Source organism: Neofelis nebulosa, chromosome 11 (genome assembly GCF_028018385.1).
Source record: "Neofelis nebulosa isolate mNeoNeb1 chromosome 11, mNeoNeb1.pri, whole genome shotgun sequence".
Classification (NCBI taxonomy): domain Eukaryota; kingdom Metazoa; phylum Chordata; class Mammalia; order Carnivora; family Felidae; genus Neofelis; species Neofelis nebulosa.
This window is the reverse complement of record NC_080792.1, coordinates 83,612,019-83,639,393: the sequence shown is the minus strand read 5'-3', so window position 1 is coordinate 83,639,393 and position 27,375 is coordinate 83,612,019. Positions and strand designations below refer to the sequence as shown.

Sequence of the window (27,375 nt, the reverse complement as noted above, 5' to 3'; positions counted from 1 at the left end):
GCTGGGAAGGCGCCTGTGGGATGGTGTCACCTGTCACTTGGAGACAAAGAAAGTCGTATTCTGTCACTCTTTGAATGGCAACTCTGTTGGAGCTGTTGACCTTGTTTGTTCAAATCCTGCCTCTTGTCTGAGAGGGTGCAGGCGTTTTTTGTTTTGTTTTGTTTTGTGTTTGGCCCTTTTCGAGATTTCTTTGGTGAACACTTACCCTCACAACAGAGATTTGGGGCTTTAGGATACCTGCTTCTAGAAGCTTCCAGGATTTCATCTTTCTGCCTGTTGCTCCTGAGAAAATGGACTGAACACAATAGAGAGATTTATGACTCTACCCAGAAGATTTCATAGAGTTAGCAGACTGAGTGAGAAGACATCTTTTTCTCTTACACCTGTACCAGAATTTGAGGGTGTGAAGAAACCAGACCTGTCTTTCCTTATCTGTTTACCTTCCATCAAGCCCTCAGATAAATGAGAACTAGCTTTATTTTTAAAGGAAGCAAACAGTTTAATTAGGAGAAACATGATAAAGTGAAAAAAATTAATGACTAACAAAAAGACCCATATTAACATGCGGAGAAATTTCTAGAAGAAAAATTCTAGAATCTAGAATCCTAGGAGAAAATTCTAGAATCTAGAATCCTAAGAGAAAAGTCCAGAATTCTAGGAGAAAATTCTAGAATCTAGAATTCTGGAAGAAATTTCTAGAATCCTCCTGGGTGACACCCTTCACGTGTAATCCGAAGCCGTGTTGGGATCGCATACTACACGTATTTATTGACTACCTACTACACGTTCGGCACTGTGACAGGCTGTAGATGTACAAGCGCAAATGAGACAGCTGTGGTTTCTCAGGGAGCTGATAAGCCATTGGGGAGGACAGACATCCAGACAGGATTTGATAAATATGAGTCCGATGAAGAAAGGTGTACAGTGGGAAGAGAACTTGGAAGAGGAGGTCTTAACTTTGGGGATGAGTGGAATGTCCTGTATGAAGGGATCTTGGGACCTCCCTGCACCGCATCTGCTGTCTCCATTCTGCTAGACCCAGATTTATACGGTACCATATGAAAACTTAATTCTCCCTAACCCCAGAATTCTATGACCATGACACGGATGATGAGCCTCGTTAGCCCCAAGTGTCACATGAGCAAACATCAGTATCAAATATTCATGTGCTGTTGGGAAAGCTGACTTCTTTTTATACCTTATTTTATAATTTGTGAAACCAGGAGGTTGAGCTAGGTAATCTCAAAGTTCATTTCTACTCCTGATAGTTCATGCTGATGCCTTAGACCTTAAAGCATTGCATGACCTTAGGATATTCTAGTGGATTTCGATGTACGATACCAGCTAAGGCAACTGGGCGAATTTAGAAATATGACCTTATGTAGAGCTGCAGAGAAAACCCATAAACGGTTCCATCTCTGAGGTACCATCTTGTTTCGGAAGACTGAGGGAATCTCCTACAATTGAAAGTGTGAAAATATTATGGGGGCAGTTGGCGAGACAGACGGGGCAATGTAAACGACCTGCCAGAGGAGGTACACAATGAATGCGCAGTGATTGATTGTGTGGATGATTCAGTGGATGGATGGATGGATGGATGGATGGATGGATGGGATGGATGAGGAAGTCTTCTTCTCTGAGCTGGGAAGTAGTTGACTCACAAGTGGACCTTAATAAGGGAATCGATCTCTACTAAGATCAAATGAATGCTGTAAGTGGTGTGCAAAGCTCCAGGTTGAAATCCTGCCCCCTCCTGCCATGTATGCTTAACTTGCTATATGGACTTGATGGGCTTAAGTAACCTCTGTGACCTTCAAGTTATTCAATTTTTTATGAGGACGCATGATATCCTGTGTCTAAGAGTTACGGCTCCTAGCGTGTGCTCAGTAAGAGTGTTGACTCTGATTAGAACAATGATTTCTTCACTCGATCCCATGGAAAGCAGTTGGCCAATTTGATTGTAAAGGTAACCAAAATTGGGGGTGACCAGTTCATTTTTTTGTAGGCAGCTTGCACTTTAGAGAGAAAAAAAATTTTTCTCACCTCACCCCAGGGTCCTGGTGTTTCGTTTACTCCAATGTGCCCTTTGTCTGTCTTTAGAGCTTTTGCACATGCTGTTCCCTCCACCTGAGACACTTTTGCCTGACTTTGTTTACCTCGTGAGCTCTTACTTTTCTTCCCCAGGCCTTGGTTTATTTTTTTTTTTTTATTTTTTTATTTTTTAATTTTTTTAAATTTTTTTTTTTCAACGTTTTTTATTTATTTTTGGGACAGAAAGAGACAGAGCATGAACGGGGGAGGGGCAGAGAGAGAGGGAGACACAGAATCGGAAACAGGCTCCAGGCTCCGAGCCATCGGCCCAGAGCCTGACGCGGGGCTCGAACTCACAGACCGCGAGATCGTGACCTGGCTGAAGTCGGACGCTTAACCGACTGCGCCACCCAGGCGCCCCCAGGCCTTGGTTTAAATACCTCCATCTTTCAGGAGCCTGGGTGGCTTAGTCGGTTGGGCATCTGACTTCGGCTCAGGTCATGATCTCATGGTTTGCGAGTTTGAACTCTGCATCGGGCTCTGTGCTGATGGCTCGGAGCCTGGAGCCTGCTTCAGATTCTGTGTCTTGCTCTCTATCTTCCCCCTCCCCCCTCTCTCAAATAAATAAACATTAAAATTAAAAAAAAAATATCTCCATCTTTCTCTAGGGTTCCTCTCCTGCCCTTCTCTACCAAGCCCAGGTTACCTCCCTCATTGTGGGCTCCTGCACCCTATACTTATCCACCTCAGAACACTTAGTCTATCCTGTTGCAACTGTCTTTTCTGTGCCTCTCTTTCCCACCAGACCTCAAGACCTGGAAGGAGAGACTGGGTGTTCTTCGCTGTTAGATATCCAGCATCCGGCCCAGTTTGGGAACAGACCAGACTTTCAGCACAATTTGCTGGTGGAGTGAAGAATGCCTAGATAAACAGACAGTGAAAGAGTCTAGGGAAAGGATTACAAAATGGCGGCCACAGATGAGTCAGGAGAGAGACTGAGATGCGGGGGCCTGCTAACTTTGTGCCCTCTCCAGTGGACGCTCCAGGGAGGGTCCTGTTTCAAGTCCTGGTACCATCAGATAATGAATGGCCCGGTGGAGGCTCCCCATTAAAAGCAGAGAAAGCCCCCTGGCTGGCCCATAGGAGGCCTGCTTTTCCCTGAGACTCAGGCGTCCCTTCTTGCCTGGGGTCTTTCTTCCACTTTCCAGTCTGGGGCCCTGTCTGCTTTTGGAGTTCGGGAGGGGACTGTCTGCACCTTCTGCGGAGACAGCGAGGGAACATGACGTCTCACTCTGGCCCCAACCCCGAGCGTCATTGGTGTTGGCTGGGGATCAAAGCCGCTGTTCCATTTTTAACCTTCATCGGGCTCCACCTCACCCTGAACATGTGTTCCCGACATTTCATTGTGTGCCAGGGGATAAACAACCCCCATCCCCTGAGTCTAGGGAAGGATGCCTTCGGGGGAGAGCTCTGAACCCGGCTGAGGCAGATAAGTGTTTTTCCCACCCAGGGCCCCCCTTGAGCACTGTGGTTTTTCCTGAGCTTACATGACACCACCATAAGGGAGATGGATGGCTTTATTTTTGTGCAGAGCAAATCTACAGATGGTGACCCCCGACCAAAAAACAAAACAAAACAAAACAAAACAAAACAAAACAAAACAACCCATGCGAAAAACAACAACAAAAAACCAGAACCGTGTGTGTGGGGGCGGAGAAGAGGGTGGGGGTCCGGGATTCTCTCTCAGGCTGTGCTGTCTGTCTCCTACCTTCCTTCTTCTCCCGAGTCGCCTTATAAATATCACCAGCGTTCCCCCCCCCCCCCCGCCGCCATCGGGGGTTATTGGGGCTATTGACAGGAGACCGTTTTATTTTCAAATTCGCTGCGAATCCAGGTGCCCGTAAATCCATGCTTCTAGAATTCTCAAGCAATTAAACATAGGCTGAAGGAAGAGAGAGGGTGTCTGGTACAAAGTGGGAGCTCAGTACATATTCGTGGAAGGAAGGAAGGGAAACACAGATCCCCCAATGGTCCGCCACTGTTAATGTGTTGATGGACATCCGTCTATGTTGTTTGGGTGTGTTTAAGCAACATGTACAAGTAGGATCATAATATAGTCACACATAATATATTCATACTTCCTATATACGCATAATAAAAACGATACTATATACTATCACGGGCATACATAGTCCGTTCATGGTATTTTACAATCTGCTTTTTTTTCACCATGCCCTGGACGTCTTTCCACGTCTACGAATGTAGAACAAATTTATCACAGTTTACGGCTGCCAAGTAGCCATTTATGAAGCTATCCTATCTCTGACTTCACCAGTTCAAGAGAGCTGCTTTTGAAATCCCCACCTTAAAGGAGGCTCATACTTTATTTTTTCTCTTGTGACTCTCTCTCTCTCTCTCTCTCTCAGCTGTCTTCAGGCCACACGGAGTTGAGGTCAGAGTTTTCTGCTTTCTCGATCGCCAGCTCGTCGGCCACGGGAGGATGGATGTTACATTTACAGGGATCTTATGGATTTCTCTGTTATGCTGCAGCTTGGACCAAACAGCCCTCTCTTCTTCGCCTCTATCGATCTAAATGTTTCCATATTTGTTTCCTTGTGGAGGCATTTACTGCATCAGACTTTTAAGAGATGGGGCCTGGAGATTTACAGAGCTCTTTGTGTGTTCCGATGTACAATCGGAGCTCAGAGACATGGAAAGACATGGAAAGAAGTGCCCTCTGATGTCCGAAAGGGCCACAGCATCGTTCTGCCTCTGACCTTGCAACACTGACTTACTGTGCATGAAACACAGCCTCCTCGCCAGCCAAACTGGGGAAGTTATCATCGAAGCAGCCTTCCTGGATTATTACGAGGACGGAAGTAAGTGCCTGGTACACAGGAGCTGCTTAAAAAATGTCAGCTTTTATTATTTTCTGAGAGGGGCTGGATGGAGCAGACCGTAGGCTCTGGAATTGGCCATTTCTGGGTTTGGATCTGAGCTCCAATGCTTCGCAGATGAGTGACTTAAATCCGAGTTTCTATGTGCTCGTCTGTAAGTTGGAGCTAAATACTTAGCAGAAATTTTATCGTCGTACAGCTTACAGGTAATGCGTACAAAGAGCCAGGTCGAGGGCACTCAAACGGCAGCCACTCTTTGGGTTTGCTAAACCCTGACCCTTTGTCTCCAAAGGGTTCTAGGAAAGCCTTGCCTTGTCTACTGTTCCTGCATCCGTGGCCCTGTTTTCAAGGCTTTCGTGCCCTGAGACGGTGCCCATTTGTATGTAGAAAATATGGGGACGAGAGTCAGAAACTTCACTCGAATCCCGCCTTTCCTATTTACTTCCCGAATGACCTTGGACAAGGCACACACGCTCTCTCACTTTTCTTGTTTCTCGCTCCTTGATGTCATCTAAAATGAAAACAACTCTGAGTATATTCTTGGTACTTGGCAATTTACAAAGCCTCGTCCATGATCATTATTCAACCTGAACATCCCAGTCAATGGTCGGGGCTCATAAACACGCATTTAACGCATCAACATTCCGTCAAATCCGGAGTCCTTTTGGAATATTTTTCTTTTTCATAAATTTTTTTAATGTTTATTTTTTGAAGGAGAGAGCGACAGAGCGTGAGCGGGGGAGGGGCAGAGAGAGTGGGAGCAGGCTCCAGGCCCTGAGCTGTCAGCACAGAGCCCGGTGTGGGGCTTGAACCCATGAACAGCGAAATCGTGACCCAGGCCAAAGTCAGACGCCCAACCGACCGAGCCACCCAGGCGCCCCATGGAATACTTTTATTTTTCTTAATTAGGAAGCAAACTGTGGGCAGAGAGGCGGAAATGGATGTTACTACTCACTGAGCTAGTAAGCGTACTCAGTTAGCGATGCATCCAACGAGCCTCGTGGAATCCCCATAACGCGCTAGTCTTTGTATTATGATCTAAGGATAAAATAAGGCACTATCATTGCTCTCGGAGTCTCGTTGTCTGATGGGAGAGATGTACACAGTGGGGAATGGTGTTCACAAGATGTTGTAAGGCAGGAAAGCCTTTGAATGCATCCTCTGTGAGAAGAGTTCACTAGATCGAAGTGAAGTTGATGGGCTGAAGGGCCCAGGGGCCAGCGCTTGGCAGATGATATCTTGTGTTTAAAGACCGAGAGGCAGGACCCATTATGGTGTTTTCAAGGTACTCCGAGTTGCCTAGAGAACGATACGCGTGGGAAGGCAGGAGACGAAGCCAAAGCAGTCAGTGGGACCCCCGAACTCCCCACTTGGGAATCTGCCTGTTCAGAGGTCAAGGATGGTTTTTCCAGGGAGGAATACGGTGGGCCAAATTGTGTTCCTGCATGACCAGACTTCGTGGTTTCTCTGTTTGAGCTCTCCAACATGTAGATCCCGAAGCAAGGATTTGGGTTGAAGTGGTCTAGTTGGGATGTGACCCCAGGAAGCACGGGGAGGGAGTGAGGAAGTGAGGCAGGGCGCGGGGAGAAAGCCAGTGAAGACAGGGTAAGCTATGGGGCAAGTGGGGTTCCATTCCTTCAGGCCTCTGGGCGACATTGTGGAAACATCAGGCTTCTTCCGCTGTGGCTGAGGAAGCTGGGGGATTTATCCATTGGATCCCCCCACCCCCGGTGGAAGGAGGCCCCTGGGACATCCAGTCCCTGGTGCTCCCTGTATGTCCCTAGTGCTCCCAGCCAGAGAACCTTCTTGGACAGAGATGACGCGGTTGGGGTAGGAAGCCAGGCGCAGGGATCGTCACCGAAGTTTCAGGTGAGCTCTGGGGGGTACCGAGGGGAAGCGGGCAGGGCACTGACTGGAGCCGTGTGGAAGGCGGGGGTTGGGGGGGAAGGTGCCAAACCAGAGGGAGACATGATAAAAACCCAAATTAGGGCCGTTGAAGCAGAGATGGAAGTCAGAGGGTCACTGATGCTACTGAGTAGCACCCCTAACGGTCCCAAAGGTGACAGCGGCCGTTTAGAGTCACTGAGGAGGAGGCGTAGTGATTCCCCAGCCTGCTGGCCCACTCTAGAAGGGCACTTGCTGCATTCCCCCCCCCCCCCTTTCTCCACTCTCTCTGCCTCCCTGTTTTCTGGACGTCGAGTGTGCTGACTGCCCGCTGGTTCTTTTACCCCGTCCTTCTGGAAAATACAGGCTGCGTGATGGTCAATTTTCTGTCAACGAGGCTGGGCCAGAGTGTTCAGTGATGGCGTGAAACGCTAACCTGGAGGTTGCTATGCAGATACGTTGCAGATGGGATTGAGATCCATAATCAGTTGACTTTAAGTACGGGGAGATTATCCCAGGGGATCTGGCCAGGCCTGACTTAATCAGACCAAAGCTCTTAAGAACAGAGTTGAGATTTTTTATTTTTTTAAGAAACTAACTTAAAAAAAATTTTTTTTAATGTTTTAATATTTAGATTTTTGAGAGAGAGAAAGACAGAGCGTGAGCAGGGGAGAGGCAGAGAGAGAGAGAGAGGGAGACACAGAATCGGAAGCGGGCTCCAGGCTCTGAGTTGTCAGATGTGGGGCTCGAACTCACGAGTTGTGAGATCATGACCTGAGCCGAAGTCGGCCACTTAACGGACCGAGCCACCCAGGCGCCCCAAGGCTTTTCTAATGAAGAAACTCGCCCTGTGGCCAGCACCTTCGGTTCATGCTGGAGAGTTCCAGCCTATCCTTCCTGCTGGCCTGCCCTTTCCTTCGGGATTTCAGAATTGCAAAGCCAGCACCCACAGTCTTGTAAGCCAGTTCCTTGCCACAAATCCCTTAATATGTATCTCTTACTGGTTGTGTTTCTCTGGTCAAACCTTGATGGATCCAGTGGCCTTCTAGGAAGCGTGAAGGTTAATTTTGTATGTTGGTGTCGCTGGCCATGCTGTGCCCAGAGAGTTGATCAAATGTTATTGTGGATGTTTCTGTGAGGCTGTTCTGGGATGAGATTAACTTTTAAATCGGGGGACTGGGTAAAGCAGGTTGACCTCTTGAATGTAGGGGGAGGAGGGCCTTACCCAATCAGTTGAAGGCCTGAATAATAATAATAATAATAATAATAATAAAACTCCATGTGGATGCCCCCCCCCCCCCCCCCCAGTAAGATAGAATTCTTCTTGGGGCGTCTGGGTAGTTCAGCCTGTTGAGCCTCCGACTTCGGCTGGGGTCACGATCTCACGGTTGGTGAGTTCGAGCACTACGTCGGGCTGGCTGCTGTTAGCCTGTCAGTGCAGAGCCTGCTTCGGATCCTCTGTGCCACCCACCCCCCCCCCCCGCCGCCCCTCCCCTGCTTGTGTGCTTTCTCTTTCTCTCTCTTAAATAAATAAATAAATACATAAAAATAAAACATTAAAAAAAAAAAAAAAAAAAGAGAATTCTTTTCGCCTGACCCCTGCATCAGCTTTTTTTCCTGCCTTTGGACCCAAATTGAAACATGGGCTCTTCTTGGGGGTTGAGGCTGCCGATCCTGCGAAGAGAATGACACCCTTAGCTCTTCCGGTTCTTAGGTCTTTGGACTCAGACTACAACTAAACTCTGGCAGCTCTCCTGGGTCTCCGGCTTGCCAACTCACCCTGTAGCCCTGAGGATGGGTCAGCCTCCCCGGTTCTGTGAGCCGATTCCCTATAATACATCTCATTATTAGTCTCTTTATCAATACATTCCATTGGTCCTGACTCTCTTGAGAAGGTGACTAAGGTAGAAAGTCAGTGTGCTTGGTATGCAAATCTCCCTGGCAAGGAAGGGGTCACATGACCCAAGCCTGGCCAATCAGAATTCCACTGTAGCCTAGCCCCTCTTTGGTTTTTTCAGTCTTGTCTACCGTTGCCATTGGTGCCTTCTGACTGGAGTCTGGCTTTGCCACGGAATCAGGACTTGGGTTTGGCCAACCTGGCGCTCCCTCCAAAACCTTGCGTCCTCCACTGCTCTTTAGATTCTGGAGCTGCCTTTGTGTTGAGTGAGAGTGATCCCGTAGAGGGTCAGGACCGGCTTTCCTCTGCTTTTTCTGTCTTAGGGATTGGAAGTTCCCCGCTGGATGGACAGAGACACCGGTTGAACTTTGCTAGACGCCTACTGAGTATCTGTAGTGTCACGTTATTACCAAAGTGTCAGGGGAGGTCAACCAACAGACAAGAGAAAGGTCATGCTCTCACTCTAAGCTTTTAGCTGTTGTCCCTCTCAGCCGATCGGCGGGACCGCCAGCCTTGCTCGGAGTAATGCCTGTCACCAGATACCCTTCCCATCTCAGCGTTTCTGTATACAATCTGATTTCCTGCCGCGATCGGAACCTCCATTATGAAGGCCATGACAAAGTCTGCCCCATAAAGAATATACACATAAACTCTCTGTCTCCTGAGTCGAGAAATCTAGACCATCAGGCATACTTATCCAAATAGCTCCGAAAGGTTGGAAACATTAATCCCGTTTGCTCCTAAATCCTGGGTAACTTCATGCACCAGGGGCGGGGCGGGCGGGCGGGGGGGGGGGGGCGGTGAGGGGAAGAGCCCTGGTCTTGTGGCTTTTTCGAGATTAAAGATTTTGGCAGAATTGAGTGGTGTCCAGCCATTATGGGTCCAGTGACCTTTTAATGGAGCTGCTGCACGGCCGATGCAGAGTTAAATACCAGAGCGGGGCCCAAATCAGTAGCTGCAATCAGAGATACTCAAGTCAGTCCACTATTCACAAAAGAAAAAAAAAAAAAAAGAGAGAGAAAAAAGGCTCCCAGCCAACTCAGTGTTGATGGTCTGTTAATAGTTTTAATGGCTGCTTCTATAAATATGCAAAAATCCCCACTTCTGTTTCCCAGTGTGGTCTTACCGATTTTCTGAACAGCTGCTTGGGCAAGAAAAAGGATAGGGGGTGGGGGCGCACCTCTGGAAAAAGCGGGGGAAGTGATGGCTAGAGGGCCAGCAGGATGCCACTGGATTTTCTGTGACAAAGCCAACCTGAGGGGGGGAAAAATAAGGTAGAGTGTAGAGAAGCTTGGGTTGGAGTCCCATCCGTGCCTCCGGTTGGCCTTGGACAAATCAGTTTCTTTCCTCCAGCCTCAGTTTCCCCATCGGTTGCAACTCAGCTGGATCGGTGACCCCAGAAGGCTACCCTAGAGCCTTTTGTTAAAATCATGTTAGAATCACTTGTGGCAAAAGATGTCAAAATGCAGATTCCCAGGCCCATCCTTATTGCATTAGAGCCTCCAACCTCCCCCCCCCCCCCCCCCCCCCCCCCTGCCCCGGGCTGCGAATGTAGCTTTCAGGGTCCTCCCAAGGTGACTGTTAATCAAAGCCAGGTTTAGAAGTCACCAGGCTTGTTCAGCCCCTGGTCCCTTCCAGCTTTAGCGTTCTTGGAGGACGGCCTCGGGACAGATTTCTGGGTTTTCCTCTTTTCTGTGGGAAGAGAGACAGTTCTCTTGCGGGCTTCTTGGCTCTTTGTGTCTTAGTTACTCCTGCCAAGCGCTCCCAGCTTCACCCCCTTTACACAGAAAACGTTATGGGCATCCTGACGGGAAATGAGAATAAAGAAACCCACCGTTGCTGGTTTCTAGACAGAACTGAGCCTCTGACTTTCACACAGCGGTTGTTTTGGGGCCTGTAGCAAAATGACCCGCGTCGGCTTTCTCGAACCGACCCGGCCACGTGGAAAATCTGCTGGACAATCTGTAGACCTCAGGTTGGTAGTTCAAAAAAGAACTAAATCAGAAACCCCAAGCCGCGAGTTACCGTTTATTGAGCACCTACTCCGGGCCAGGCACTTTACCTGAAAGGAATCAGCCTCTCCATCCTAGGAGATAGGTCCTATGATTACTGCCCGCATTTTACATTCGAGGAAATCGAGGTGCCCGGAGGCTGAGTCATTTCCCCAAAGTTCTCTGGCCAGTAAGCGGAAGAGGTATGATTATAAACACAAGTGGTCTGCTTCCTGATGCCAGGCTCTCTGTCCCTATTGCTGCTGTGAGCAGCTGCAGTTTATTTAGCGTCCCCTGTGTGCTTGGAATCTGGCAAAATCCTTATACTTACTGACACTTCATGAAAACCGTGTAAAGTATATGTGTGTGTGTGTATATATATGTATGTATATGTGTATATAGGTATATATATATATATATATATATATATATATATATACCTATATACATTTCCATTTTAGGGATTAAAAAATGGAGGCTGAGAGCTTTTCTCCATTTAGCGGAGTTACACAGTAGCTAGACTCAAATATATGTGCTTGACAGGAGAGTCCCACACATAACATGAACTTCGCGCGCGCGCGTGTGTGTGTGTGTGCGCGCGCATAGCTGGACCACAAAACAACCCTTTTGTGTAGAAAGGGATGGATTGAGCATTGTCCAGAAACATCTAGAGGGTGCAGGCTCCGATCTTTCATTCCCTGTTTGTAAGAAGTGTCGTCCAGATAAAATGAACAGACCCGGGGATCACACGTTGTGCTCCCAGCCTCAGCCACCTTGCACGTCCAGCATCCAGTTATCTCCTGTTATCCCTCTGTCCCTTCTGGCACCTGCTCCCTTCACTAAAGGGAGCTGGGGACATTAGCAATTCCATATATATATATATATATATATATATATATATATATATATTTTTTTTTTTTTTTTTTTTTTTTTTTTTTTTTTTGAGTTACAGAAAGGATTGTTGAGACTGATCTCAGGGCCGTAACATGGAATCACAGAGTGACAGGTTGAGAGCGATTTTCGCCAGACCCAGAAAGGACTGATTTCACGACGATTTTCACGATTCTGCTTCCCCACCACGTTTCACATAATGCCGAGATTTATAGTGTAACGGGAACTAAGTGGGATTTGATCACTCTGGGCTTCAGTTTACCCCTGACCAGAGCACATGCCTCGTTTCCTCAGCAAAGTCTGACATGGTGGGGGGGGGGGTGCGGAAGGGAGGGGAGTGTGCCGAGCTGAGGATGTGGACCTTTGTTCTCGGTGGGGGTGGGAACCACGGTTTCCCACTATGAGAACCTCAGTGTGTCCATCTATACAATGGGATGGTTGGGTTGGAAGGTTCCCAAACCGCTTTATAACTCGAATGTGTATTCAGGTCTCACCTTCGTTCTTCTCAACCCACAGTCACAGAGTGGCTACTCCATGCCAGGTTTTTTGTTTTGTTTTCTTTTGTTTTTTTGTTTTTTTGTTTTTTTTTTGCTAGGGGCCCGGGGACCCAGAAAAGCAACAGCAACAGCCAGCGCACCTGCTTTGTGGGGCAGACGTTGCGTCGCAGCTTCTCTGCCGCCACCCGGCTGGGTGACCCTGAGCTGGTTCTTTGTGCCATGAGGTTTGCAGAAAGACGTTTCTCCAAGTGTGACCAGATGACCTTTTGGCTCAGCAAAGCCCGGGGTGCTTGTTAACAACTTGGATCCCTGGATCCCAGCCCAGATCCGCTGAATCAGAATCTTTTGTGGGAAGGAGAGGGGGAAATGCATTGCAGCAAGGACCCCAAGGTGATTCTTAAACATACTGACATCAGATAATGTGTTAAAGTGCCTCACAGTTTGTGAGTGTGCCTGCTGACTTTTAGGGATCCGTGCTCTAGAAAACCCTGGACTTCAGCTACACTCGACTCCATTCAGCATTTTCTTTTTATTGCACCCGTAGGTTTCCCCTTTACTGAGAAATGTGTGTGTGTGTGTGTGTGTGTGTGTGTGTGTGTGTATGCATGCGTGTGTATGTACACACGCATATATACACATATCTATTAAACCTCTATTTATTGAAGACTTATTATGTGCCGGAGTTTTCCTTATGTAGCCCTACTTAATCTTCACATGTCCCTAGGAGCTGAGTTCTATTAAAAGTGAGGCACGCGAGCTTCAGAGAGGTTAGAAGCTTGCTCACCATCGTGCCGTGGGTGAGGGGTGGAGCCAGGGTGCAAACCCGGGTCCGTCTGCCCCCAAGCCTCTTTCTTAACCTCCTGCTCTTTCTTAACCCTGGGGCAGCTGGAATGTACCTCCCTCAAGGGCACCATTGACGGGAAGACAGCATGAACAGTGCCCCCTGGAGTCTTGCCTTGAGGATGTCCTATAGCCACGCCCCCTCCTCTGCTTCTCTCTGGGCTGCAGCCTTCAGTCCTGGGCCATAATGCTCTTATTTTCTCCTCCCCTTCGTTCCTGCGCGGAACTGGAGTGCTTATGGGGACCCAAATGCGAGGGACCCCAACCTCCTTCCCACCCCTCACCCTCCCAATTTACTTCTGGTTCCACCTCTTTTGTGCCACGTATCTATGGCTGTGGGCACACAGTGCCCAGAACTCAGTGACTTAAGGTCCGTTTTATTTTTTAATGATTTTTTCCGGTTAGGAATTTGGGCAGGGCTCAGCCAGGCGATTCTTCTGTTTCATGCGGCATTATCAGAGGTCACTTGGGCTGGTCTAGGGCAGGGGTCAGAAAGCTGTGGCCCGCAAGGCACACCCAGCCTGGCACCTGTTTTTGTAAATAAGTTTTTATGGGAACACGGCCATCCCCATTTTTGGGGCATACTGGTCTGTGGTTGTTTTCATGCTACAGCAACAGTGTTGATTAGTTGTGGCAGAGACCCTAGGAGCTGCAAGGCCACACACGCTTATTACCCGGCATGTTACAGAGAAAGTGTTCTGACCCCTTGTCTACGGGGTCCAGAATGGTTTAACTCACTTCTCGGGTGCCTTGGAGGGCCTGGCTCAGCTCGGACCATTACCAGACTGCCTACAAGAGACATCTCTCTAGCACAGAAACCCCAGCATACTTGAACTTCTTTATGGCATCTGAAGGATCAAAGAAAGCAGGTAACAAGTGGCCTATGACCTAGCCTCAGAAGCTTGAGAATGTTCTTAGTGCCCTACTACATTGGTCAAAAAGTTCGCGAGACTTGGTACAGATTCCGAGGAAGGGAGTGAGATTTTCTCTCTCAGTGGGAGGGGTAGCAAGAATTTTTGGCCATCCTTAATCCACCACACCTCATTTCTGAAAACCTTTTGAAACTAGTCTCCCTTCTTGCCTTGGCCAGTGACGATCACAACCGAAGTCTTTCTTTGATGATTCAATATCTAGGAGATGCTTGGCTGGGGAGGGGGTGTCCGCCTTGATTCAGTGAATACTTGCTGCCCTCCTACTGCGTGCTGTGCATTTGGCTAGGGATTAAGGGTGCAGCAGTGGATAGAAAAATGTGGCCTCTGTCTAGATGGGATGCACAGCCCAGTGAATGTAGATGCAAGTGTTACCGAAGACACTGGGAGTTAAGTCGAATGTGCTCTGAGCTCTCCTTTTGACTCAATTTCCTTCTTTCTTTCTTTCTTTCTTTCTTTCTTTCTTTCTTTCTTTCTTCTTTCATTTATTTATTAAATAAATAGTTTTCTTTATTTTTGAGAGGCAGAGAGAGAGAGAGAGAGAGACTGCGAGTAGGGGAGGGGCAGAGAGAGAGGGAGACACAGAATCGGAAGCAGGCTCCAGTCTCTGAGCTGGCAGCACAGAGCCCGATGCAGGGCCTGAGCGCACGGACCGTGAGATCATGACCTGAGCTGAAGTCGGACGCTCAACCGACTGAGCCACCCAGGCGTCCCTCAGTTTCTTTCTTTTTTTAAAAAAAAAATTTCCAACAGGCACATGAAAAGATGCTCAACGTCGCTCCTCATCAGGGAAATACAAATCAAAACCACACTCAGATACCACCTCACGCCGGTCAGAGTGGCCAAAATGAAGAAATCAGGAGACTATAGATGCTGGAGAGGATGTGGAGAAACGGGAACCCTCTTGCACTGTCGGTGGGAATGCAAACTGGTGCAGCCGCTCTGGAAAACAGGGTGGAGGGTCCTCAAAAAATTAAAAAGAGACCTACCTTATGACCCAGCAATAGCACTGCTAGGAATTTACCTAAGGGACACAGGAGTGCTGATGCATCGGGGCAATTGTACCCCAATGTTTACAGAAGCACTTTCGACAATAGCCAAATTATGGAAAGAGCCTAAATGTCCGTCAACTGACAAATGGATAAAGAAATTGTGGTTTATATACACAATGGAATACTACATGGCAATGAGAAAGAATGAAATCTGGCCTTTTGTAGCAATGTGGATGGAAGTGGAGAGTGTTATGCTAAGTGAAATAAGTCATACAGAGAAAGACAGATACCATATGGTTTCACTCTTAAGTGGATCCTGAGAAACTTAACAGAAGACCATGGGGGAGGGGAAGGAAAAAAAAGAGAGGGAGGGAGCCAAACCATAAGAGACTCTTAACAACTGAGAACAATCTGAGGGTTGATGGGGGGTGGGAGGGAGGGGAGGGGGGGTGATGGGTATTGAGGAGGGCACCTGTTGGGATGAGCACTGGGTGTTGTATGGAAACCAATTTGACAATCAATTTCATATTTAAAAAAAGACCTTGGAAAAAGATTTTTCTAATGTTTATTTATTTTTGAGAGAGAGACAGAGAGAGAGAGAGAGAGAGAGCAGGGGAGGGGCAGAGAGAGAGGGAGACACAGAATCCAAAGCAGGCTCCAGGCTCTGAGCTGTCAGCACAGATCTCAATGTGGGGCTTGAACTCACAGACCGTGAGATCATGACCTGAATCAAAGTCAGATGCTTAACCGACTGAGCCATCCAGGTGCCCCTTGACTAAATTTCTGAATCCAGCTTCATTTATTTTTTGGATCCATTCTTCCCCCCCAGAAGAAGAAGAAAGGAATTTTAGTTCATCGAAGGTTCCAAATAGTCAGAACTTTGGTTAGATGCTTTTTTGTTTTTCATAGTGTTCGTGTGTAGATGATATTTCATCATTCATATACTTTACAATCTACGTTCATTTCATTGTTTTTTTGAATTCTGACAGATGGGTTTGACACGGTCTCCATTTGTATTCTTTTTTTATAAAAGCTTATTTATTGAGAGAGAGAGAGAGCGCAGTGGAGGGGCAGAGAGAGGGGCAGACAGAGAATCCCAAGCAGACTCTGTGCTGTCAGCACAGAGCCTGATGTGGGGTTCGATCCCAAGAGCCGTAAGATCATGACCTGAGCTGAAATCAAGAGTTGGGTGCTTAACATACTAAGCCACCCGGGCTCCATTTCTATTCTAAGTCCCACTGTGGTGATGATCACGTGCCTGCTCCCTACAGTCCATAAGTTGGAACCTGAAATGGTGGTTGAGTAAATGGTGTTGCACCCACGTGGCTGCAGGTGGAAATGCCTTCTGGGAACCTGGCATAAGAGGGATCGATAGATTCCAAAGCTCAGCTCCATACGTCTCATTGACACTTGATAACTGTTCGTTGTCACGGTCTCATGTGGCAGGTTCTCCATGTATCTGTTAGTTTGGCCCATGGGTATTTCTGACCGTCCTGACCTCGTGGCCCACTGGGAGCTGATGTTCCCAGGTCACATCCTGATGCCTCGGTGGCCAAGGTCTCAGGAAGAATGGAGGCTTTATTGGCCTTTTCCCACATCTATCACATTTCCATCAAATCTCTCCCCTCCTTGGACCTTTCAGCGTTGCCTATCAATGGCTTCATTGTAGTGGTAAGCTCTCATTATCTGAAAATTCCTTGCTGCTCACCTTGGTTTTTCCTGTAGCTGTGGAGGAGGATGGTGTGTGTGTGTGTGTGTGTGTGTGTGTGTGTGTGTGTGTTTTAATGAATCTACTCGTATATCCATGAATGTGTTTTAGTGGAGTATGTTATACCCTGAGAGCTAGCACTTTTTACTGGGGTGTAACTGGTTGGAATCTTTTTCCTTTCAAACAACTTTATTGAGGCAACTGATACACAAAAAGCTGTACGTTTATAGTATATACGACTTGACGAAATGAGATCAGCATACACCTGTGAAATCATCCCTGTATATGTACCATAAGCCTACCCATCACTATAAAAGTCCCCTCCCCCTGCCTCATTCATTCATTCATTCATTCCTGATAGGATAATAATATCCGAACACAAGATTTACCTTCAGCAACCTTTGAAGTCTATGGTACAGCACTGTTGACTATAGACAACGTGCTGTATGCGTCTCGGATTTATTCATGTTGCTTCACTGAAACTTTGTACCTTTGACCAACACCTCCCCGTTTCCCTCTCTACCGAGCCGTTGGTAACCACCACTCCACTCTCTGTTGCTGAGTTTGACTCTTCTAGATTCCTCATATATGCGATATCATATTGTATTTGTCTTCCTGCGTCTGGCTTACTTCGCTTGTCATAACGTCTTCCAGATTCATCCAGTCATGGCCAGTGGCAGGACGTCCCTCTTTTTTAAAGGCCGAATGACGTTCCATTGTATGCGTATGCTACCTTTTCCTTATCCACTCACCCATCGGTGGACATTCAGATTGCTGCCGTATCTTGGCCACCTTGACTAGTGCTGCACTGAGCATGGGGGGGGCAGATATCTCTTAGAGATCCCGTGAAATACCCGGATGTGGAATTTGGGGAGCGTCGGGTGGTTCTATTTTTCATTATTTGAGGAAGCCCCATACCGTTTTCCACCCTGGCTACGCCAATTGGCTACGCCAATTGGCTACGCCAATTTCCATTCCCACCAACGGCGCACATCCTGGCTGGCATGCGTTATTTTTAGTTTTTGTTTTTTTGAGAATAGCCGTTCTACCAGGTGCGAGGTGATAGCCCCTTGTGGTTTTGATTTGCATTTGCCTGATGATGAGTGATGTGGAGCGCCTTTTCCTGTGTCTCTTGGGCATTCATGCGTCGCCTTTGGAGACATGTCTAGTGAGGTGTTTATATATACTTTGGATAGTAGCCTTATCAGATACATGGCTTGCGCGTACTTCCCTTCATTCCATAGGGATGAATGTTCATTTTGTTGATTGTTGCTTTTCCCGTGAAGAAGCGTTTCAGTTTGATGTAATGCCACTTGTATGTTATTGCTATGTGTGCTTTTGGGGAATACTTCCCTTAGGAGGTGGCACTTGACTCGAGTCTTCTCACTGAATTCTCACACCAACTTTCTACGTTAGCCCCACGATGAGGATCTCGTTCTCGAGACCCCGACAACATAGGCATCCTTTTCTGGTTCTGCCATTTACTCCATGATTCTGGACAGGTTGCTTCATTTCTTTTCCTTTTTTTAAAAAATGTTTATTTATTTTGAGAGAGACAGAGAAAGAGAACGTGAGGGAGGGGCAGAGAGAGGGGGAGAGAATCCTAAGCAGGCTCTGCACTGTCAGCGCAGAGCGTGATGCGGGGCTCAATCCCACGCACTCTGAGATCATGGCCTGAGCCCAGACGAAGAGTCAGATGCTGAACCAATGGAGCCACCCAGGCGCTCCAAGTTGTTTCATGTCTGAGCCTTGATTTTCTGCAAAATGGGGATGAGAGCTCAAAGATTTGTCTTGAGAATTAAGTGAGCTAATGGCACATGGTAAACATTCAACACACATAAGCTATACTGATAATAATAATAATAATTATTATTAATGTTTATTTATTTTTGAGACACACACACACACACACACACACACACACACACACACAGAGTGCAAGTGGGGGAGGGGCAGAGAGAGAGGGATACACAGAATCGGAAGCAGGCTCCAGGCTCCGAGCTTTCAGCACAGAGCCCCACGCAGGGCTCGAACTCAAGAATCGCAAGATCATGACCTGAGCCGAAGTCGGACGCTTAATCGACTCAGGTGCCCCAGCTATAATTATTATTTACCACACACTTCCTAATTTGCAGAAAAGGCCACCGAGTCTCAGAAAGGTGAAGTAACTCGCTTAAGGTCACACAGCTAATGCGAGCGGAGCCAGGAGTTTAGCGTAGCTCGGTCTGATTTTACTCTGTGCTCTTTCTCCGTGTTCCATGAATTCCTACCACCCAGTCATGCACACGTGGCCTCTGGTGATGTACAGATCACGTCCCTGTAGGTGCCACGTCATCCCTGATTTATTTTATTTTCCTCTCATTGTATTTTCTGTCGGAGAAGCTTCTCTTTCCTCTAGATGACGTTTGTTCTCTTTGGTGGGTCTCCTAGTTGGAGCAAAACACACACAAGCAAACTAAACGGGGTCTGTATTTGTAACCGAGAAAACACTCCAAGGATGTCCGCAACTTGGGAAGAGTACAAAAATCAAAACAGAGAAACAATTGCCCAAGACTTGGAAAATCAGTGCTTCCTTGGCTAATATTGCCCAAGACTTGGACAGGTCATGCTTCCTGGAGAACCAGAGTGGCCCAGCATCGTTCCTGTCCACGAGAGTAGCCCCTCGTGAGAAGTTGCTGCTGTGCCTGGAAAGCCTCTTCAGAATCTCCACATTAGGTGGGTGGGAACTGGTAACATCCCCCCGATGATCCCAAAGTATGGGGAACATCACCCATCCTTACAGATGGTCTTTGCTGTGCACCTGAATCTCAGCCAGTAACCATCTCACTCTCCACTCTGGGTCACCTAAAGGGGGGTCCCCAAACTTTGCTCCACGGTAGAGCACTACTCCCAAGAGGTGGTCCTTGACCAACAAGGTCCTGAGGTCAGAAATGGCTAGAAACCCCACCTACCGCTCCTCTGACTTCGAGTTGCTCGCTCGTCTGGAACTCAGGTGCCTTCTAATTCCCTGCTCTGTGACTCTTACTCAGCACATCACTTGAATTCGGGAGAACAGCGAGGGAGAGGAAGGCGGAAGAGAAACCCCCTTCCCTCTAAGGGAATTTCCTGGAAATAACACACAGCCCTTCTGTCGAAACTTTATTGATCTAAACTTAGTCCCACGGCTTCTCTTGGCTGTAAGAAGCCGGAGAGAAGTGGCTTTTAGCTGGGACGTAACCCCCCTGTTAAAAGTGAGGGTGCTGACATTGAGGAAGAGGAGAGATGTCGGAACAGACATCTAGCGCCCCGCGGCCGGCCACAGTCCACTTCTTACCAAACACTGGACACAGGAATGACCGACACTTAACATATTTATTATTTACCAGGCGTTGTGGTATACACTCTGCATCTCATTAGTCCTCAGATCAACCTGTTGAAATCAGTACTGCCATGTTACAGATGAGGAAACCGAGGCTAAGAGAGGTTAAGTGATTTTCCCAAGGATGCACAGCTAGAAAGTAGCACAGAAACAGTTGGATTCCACCTTGGTTTTGCAAAACAAGTGAACACAAAACACCATGCCGTTAACATATTAATCCATTTATAACCCAGGATCTAGGTTCCAGGCTCTTCCTCTGTCTTTACCTTATTTGCCTGAAAGACTGCTATTCACCTGTGAAGACCTATCACAAATGTCCCTTCTGTGAAATTTTCTTTAAAGCTGCCAACCACTATGTGACACACCACCGTTCATTCATTTTTCCAACAATCGTTTGTTGACATCGCTCGTGTATTAATCCTGGCTCTAGGGGATACAAGAAAGGGCAAAAACACATGCCTGTCCTCTACATTTGTTAATCTCTTAGAACACTGAGAGTAACACTTCACCCAACAGAACTTTCTGGAGTGTTGGAAATGTTCTATGTCTGTGCCATCCTGTATGGTAGCCCCCAGCCTGTGAAACTACCGAGCGCCTGAAGAGTGGCTAGTGAAAGAACTGAATTTTCAATTTTATTTAATGTTGATTAAATTCACACTAAAAACTGACAAAACCCGGCAACTGGAAGGTTTTGCGGTACGTTTGGAACGACTTTCGCTGGCGAAGCTACCCCTTTCACCTGTAAATTTATGAATTCCAAATAAAGATCAAGAACGTTGCAATGCAAAGTTAGCATCGAAATCAGGTGCACTGTTAGTTTTAAAATACACATCCTTGTGAAGGCTTAAGGCTGAGGAAAGAATATAAAGTAGCTCATTATGTTTATGCTGATCACGTGATGAAATGATATTTTAAATACATTAGGTTAAATTAAAGATTTATTAAAATTAACTTCACCGATTTTTCCTTTTTTATTGTTTTATTTTTATCATTAAACATTTTTTAAATTTTATTTTTAATTTTTTTTTAAATTTACATCCAAATTAGTTAGCATACAGTGCAACAATGATTTCAGGAGTAGCTTCCTTAGTGCCCCTTCCCCATTAGCCCATCCCCCCTCCCACAGCCCCTCCAGTAACCCTCAGTTTGTTCTCCATAGTTATGAGTCTCGTCAGTCTTATCACCCTCCCTGTTTTTATATGATTTTTGCTTCCCTTCCCTTATGTTCATCTATTTTGTCTCTTAAAGTCTTCATATGAGTGAAGTCATATGATTTTTGTCTTTCTCTGACTGACTAATTTTACTCAGCTTATTACCCTCCAGTTCCATCCACGCAGTTGCAAATGGCAAGATTTCATTCTTTTTGATTGCCGAGTAATACTCCTTTGTATATACATACCACATCTTCTTTATCCATTCATCCATCGATGGATATTCAGGCTCTTTCCATCCTTTGGCTATTGTCGATAGTGCTGCTATAAACATGGGGGTGCACGTGTCCCTTCGAAACAGCACACCTGTATCCCTTGGATAAATACCTCATAGTGCAATTGCTGGGTCGAAGGGTAGTTCTGTTTTTAGTTTTTTGAGGAGCCTCCATACTGTTTTCCAGAGTGGCTGCACCAGCTTGCATTCCCATCATTTAAAAAAATTTTAAGTTATTTTTAAAGTTTATTTCTTTTGAGAGAGACTGAGAGAGCGTAAGTGGAGGATGGGCAGAAAGAGAGAGGGAGACAGAGACTCCCAAGCAGCCTCTGCACTGACAGTGGGGTTCAAACCCATGAAACCATGAGATCACGACCTGAGCTGAAACCAAGAGCGATGCTGAACTGACTGCTGTAACCGACTGAGCCACCCAGGCACCCCATGGGGCTACTGGAACTTTGAAAATGACAGATGTGGCCTGCCTCGGACACAGCTGGGCTAGACTGTCGTGAATTACCGCAGCATATGCACGAGCCCGCGTGGCCAAGTCTGACCAAAGACCATTTTATAGTCCGTCCTTTCTGCTGATGAACAGATACCTCTTTGTACTCACCTCTGCTCTTCTATATCAGGCCCTCATTTCACAGCCAGTGGAAGAACGAAGGAAGATCTCTGCACAACCTGAATGAAGTGTTCTCCCCACTTCTGGGCTTCACCAATCCTTCCGGAAGCTTCCGTCTCACGTGGGAGCCTCTCCTAGCTGTTGCCCGCTTCGTCAGAGAGCCCATAGTTTCTGACCCGAGATATTTTTCTTATGTTCCATCTCCAGCCAAGATCTCAGAGCTCATGTCCACCTGGAGATATGGAAGTCAAGGATCTTCCACTTGACTTCATTCATTCATTCATTCATCTGGCCAATAGTAATGGAATGCCTACTGAGTGCCCTGCACTGCTCTAGGGGGGTGTGGATGCAATGGTTCAGGAGCCCCTGACACTGTCCACATCCTAACCGGGTGAGGAAAAACCCAAATCACAAGAAACCTGTTGATCCTTTAATGAAGGATTTCCTTCCCTATGATCTTTCACTTGTTATTCTCCTGGAGAGAAAGAATTCATTCTCCTTTTGTTGTTTGCCCTTTCCCTCCGAGGCAAGGTTAGGGAGAGCCAAGATTTGTAAGATTTGTGATGAAGTCCTTGTTGTCACAGGGACAGGCTCCGGGATGTCGGGGGGTGGGGAGGTGGGAGGAAAGAACGCTGCAAGCCGGGCCCCAGAAATTAGCCAATCCACCCAACGCTCTTAACGACCTTCTCCGTCTCCAGTTCTTGACAGATAATCAAGATTAGTCAGCAGGAGAATTGACTGTGGTTCTTTAAAGTAGCATATAATTATAATGGTTAGTACTTAAGGGGTATCTTTCTTTCACGCTCTTTCAGCACCATTATGAGCCCTAAGTCCATAATCTTGGCAGTTTTCACTACATTACTATTATTTTTTAAAATTAAATTGTATAATGACCTACTTGAACAACACTTAAAAAAATGTTAATGTTTATTTATTTTTGAGAGAGAGGGAGAGACAGAGTGCCAGCGGGAGTGGGGCAGAGAGAGAGGGAGACACAGAATCCGAAGCAGAGTCCAGGCTCTGAGCTGTCAGCACAGAGCCCGACGCGGGGCTCCGAACCCACACACTGTGAGATCGTGACCTGAGCCGAAGTCGGACCTTAACTGACTGAGCCACCCAGGCACCCACTGAACAACAGTTTTAAAGAGGCTTTTTATTAAAACAAAACAAAACAAAACAAAACAAAACAAAACAAAACCCTAATCTTCTACTCAATGTTCTTCTCTGTTCCCTCTGTTTCAGTTTGCTAAAACTTTATGACCCTACTGTGTGCTGCTTGAAGGCCCGGACATGTCACCGTGTCATGCTTATATAGTGCCATATAAATGCTTTTCTTTTTCTTTTTTTGCTTTGGTTTAAGAGATAAGGCTGTTCCATTCCCCTATCCATTCATTGCTCCATTCACAGTGTGTTGAGTTAGCCAAGGAATTTTTAGTTTTTGAGAGTAAGGTTTACCATAAATCATGCAAAGAAAAGATCATGTTTGGAGGCCACTGAAGGATGTGGAATGTAGCAAGGGCTGTGCCAGATGTCACAAGGTCTTGGAACCAGGATCTCCAAAACTCAGGACCCAAGATGACTTCGTCCATCTCTTCTGATTCACGTGGCTTCTCACCTCGGTTTCTCTCTCTCTGTATATCAACTTGTTCTCTTTTCTCTGACTCTTCTGTTTCCTTGCATAATGGCCAGACATGGCCCCAATACTGAGATCTCGAGAAGGAAACACTGATTGGTTCCATTGGGGTCATGTGCTCCCCTTTGGCCCAATCAGCTGTGGACATTGATAAAGGTGTGTCCGGCCCATAAATTCCTTAGGAAAAGAAGTCGATGGCTCAGCCACTTTGGGAAACAGTTCCGCAGGTTCTCAGAAAGTTAAACGAGGACTTGGCTTGTGACCCAGCAATTCCGCTCATGTATTTACCCAAGGAAAATGAAACGTGCATCCACATATAACTTACACAAGAATGCTTGTAGCAGTCAATAAATGCAAGTGACTCAAATGTCCATCAGCTGGTGAACAGAAAAGCCACGTGGTTTTGCCAGGCAATGGAATGCTCTTGGGTAATATACAAAGACATGAAGCATGGATGTATGCTACAACCCAGGTGAACCTCAAAGACACTACGTTAAGTCAGAGAAGCTAGACGCAAAAGGCCATACATTGCGTGAGTCCATTTACATGAATGTCCTGAAAAGGCAAATTTATAGAGACAGAGGGTAGACTCCTGGTGGCCTGGAGCTGGCAGTGGGAATAAGGAGTAACTACGAATAGAGATTCGGTTTCTTTTTGTGTGGAGGGCAGTTTCAAAATTAGATTGTGGTGATGGTTGCACAACACTGTAAATACGCTAAAAGTATTTAGTTGTTTACTTTCAGTGGGTAAATTTTACGATATGGAAATTATTTCTCAATAAACCACCTGGGGAGCCCCCTCCGTCTGCATCCCTGGTAGATGGGGTTCCCTCCAGTTGCGCCAAGCTGCAGGGTGAAATCCTGCCTCTGTGTCATTGTTTGTATCATTCCTTCCTCCTACCACACCCTCCCTGCCCACATTTGAATGATGGGCCTTTGTGCCACACCGCGTCGGTCGTTAGCAACTTTCGGCATCAGGAATTTCTCTTTTCTATGAACTGCTTGCTCTTCAGGACCGCCGTTGCCTGGACTCATGCTACTTCTTTTTAAATTTTTTTTTTTTTTTTAATGTTTATTTATTTATTTTTGGGACAGAGAGAGACATAGCATGAACGGGGGAGGGGCAGAGAGAGAGGGAGACACAGAATCGGAAACAGGCTCCAGGCTCCGAGCCATCAGCCCAGAGCCTGACGCGGGGCTCGAACTCACGGACCGCGAGATCGTGACCTGGCTGAAGTCGGACGCTTAACCGACTGCGCCACCCAGGCGCCCCGCTACTTCTTTTTAAAATAGTGTCTCAGTCCCAAATACCTTCTGTTTCCCTCCAGAACCCAATCTACCCTTCCCACCCTGTTCTCAGCCCCTGGAATCTGATATATATGGACAGCATCAATGGGCTCCCTTGCCCTCTGGCTTCTGTTGGGTTTAGCCAACGGGCTTCTGTTGGGTTTGGCCCCGGTTGGGGTCGGAGGGAAGGAATTGAATGAGGCTAGACTATTTAGCCCCTGGATCCAAAGTGGTAAGATGGCCTGTCCTGGATGTCGTGCTCTTCAGCCGAAGACCACTGTTCTTCTCAAGGGTTCCAGCTCCACACGATCTCCTCCGCCCCATCCAGCCCTCCCCTGAGACCTTCTAGGCACAGATGTGGTACCAACTCTTTGCAGCCCTGCGTTACTGTACTATTCTTTATGGTTCCCAACCATACAAGCCTTTGTAAATAGTCTCTTTGTAAGTAAATCTTCTTCACATAGTCATATTTCAAGGGTGCCATTTCCTGTGGAGATTTTGACTGCCACAGCCTTCCTCTCCTTCTCTCCACCCCCTCCCTACTTTCCTTTTCTTCCTGGCTTCATATATTTATGTCCTTGTTGTCGGTTTCTCCCTGCGAGTCAGAACAACTGCTTCTGGTTGCCACAAGAGAAAACCCCCGAAACTCCGTGCCTCGCTCCATAAACTTTTATTTCTCTTTCATGTCGCAGTCCTCTGTGTGTGGGAAGCCCTTCTCCATCTTCTTGCTCATCCACGGGAGCATGTGGCCCCCGAAAGCCGGCCATTTTGGCCCATGTTCCCATTGAGCAGAGCCCAGTCATGTGACCCCAACCTAATCACAAGGGTGGCAGGGAAACACGGAAGTGCACACGGAAGTCTGCTGAGCACCGTTGCCTCCGCCATCCCCCCCTATTAGAAGGTAAGCTCCCTGAGGGAAGGGACTTGGGCATCCTTGTCACCACTGTCTCCCAGCAGCTGCCACGTGTTGAACACCTGCGAGGCTCGGATGCATGAATAAATGAAGACGGGCATGAATGACGCCTTCCTCTCTGAAATTTTCATCCAATTCTCAGCAAGATGCTCTGATGTAAAAGTTCATCGTGAGGGCTAGAACCCTATCTCGCTAATGGCGTTTTCAGTCTTATTTGGATAGGGACTAATCTTGACGTGCTTTGGATTCACACTTTAACCCACCCCCAATCCCTTGCGGATGTCCTTCTCTTTGACCCTGTATTTGGGATAATGACTCCTGTATTTCCCATAGTTCCCCAGAAAAAGCACTGATCACAAGACCCTAATTTATTCTGTGTGGTTTCTGTTCTTTCATTATTTTAATGATGTTACAAATACTTCTTTATTTAATGCCCTTACCATGTGCCAGGAATTAGATTCCTTGTTTCTCTGCCATGCTTTCTCTTCCTAGTTCCCTTCTTCAATCTTCTGAAACTTTTAGGGCCTCGAGGCAATGACCCCCGATGACCCTAACATCCATAGATAATGGCTTCTAAGTACATCTGAGAAACTCCCGCAAGTTACTTTTTCTGGGATGGTTTGTGAGGAGTCTGTGAAACTACGGCTTTGTGGCCAAAAATCCAGTTTCTTGGTCCCGGACTCTGTCTCTAGATTTGGCCTTGGTCCCAAGAGGATTTGGGGATAGAGTGTGGATGCCTCCATAAGGGCTCAATACCCCGAGTGGAGACATAGCTCAAACCACAGATCCTAGGCCCTCATTTTGCATGCTGTGTTCAGAGAGAGTTCTATACGAGGTCAAAAAGTGTTCTATCAGAAAGGTATTCCTGGTGAAAGAAATTTGGGAAAAACTGCTTGGTCCACCTCCCTTTTGGAAACTCACAACTTAAAGCAAAGGCTCTGAAAAGGCCTGGAAATAAACAAAGCAAAAAGCAAGCAAACCTATTCGCTTTTGTTTGGCCTAGGTTATCCCACACGTATTCCACCATGGATCCCATTTCCATGCAATGTGTGTTAACATCTTGTGGACTTACAATCCTTCTGAGCAGTTTTGGAAACTCTGTCTCTACCTCTGTGATTTCCGGTTCTTAGGTCCATCCTGCAACCTTTTCCATATGTCAGAATTAAGGCTCCGAGATGTAAAGTAGCTTTTGTACGGTAACTTAAGCTCGTGAGTAGCACAGCTAGAACCTGAGCCCCTGCCCAGTGGGTTGAAAGCCCATATATTTTTGCCTCTGTCCTGTACTCTCCCCCCTGCATGGTGAGCTGCCTGGGATCCATGTTAATTATTCGATAAAAATAATTTGTAATTAACCGTTGATCGCCTGTCAGTGAATACTATTCTGAAGAACTCGAAGACAGTTTCTTCGCAGCTCCAACAGTCTGCTTTGCATTATCAATTTGTTAAGAAACTCTCTTTTTGGTCGAGCTGTGCAAAAGGAAACTTCCATCCAGACTGTCTGAATTATCCCCAAATTCTGAACTGATGGCATCCAAATGAATAAGACTTTACAGAACTGCACTTGGAGAGTTGATTGGATTT

The 27,375-nt window shown here is 46.9% G+C and overlaps 1 long non-coding RNA gene across 1 annotated transcript in view; it reads left to right on the top strand.

Annotated features, from left to right (window-relative positions):
* LOC131489295 (uncharacterized) overlaps positions 1–26,146 on the top strand; it is a 116,583-nt gene extending 90,437 nt beyond the window's left edge. The window contains exons 2-3 of the long non-coding RNA XR_009250470.1: positions 4,458–4,910; positions 25,574–26,146. This is a non-coding gene — a long non-coding RNA (uncharacterized LOC131489295). The remainder of the gene's footprint in view (positions 1–4,457; positions 4,911–25,573) is intronic.
* The last annotated feature ends 1,229 nt before the right edge of the window (positions 26,147–27,375 follow it).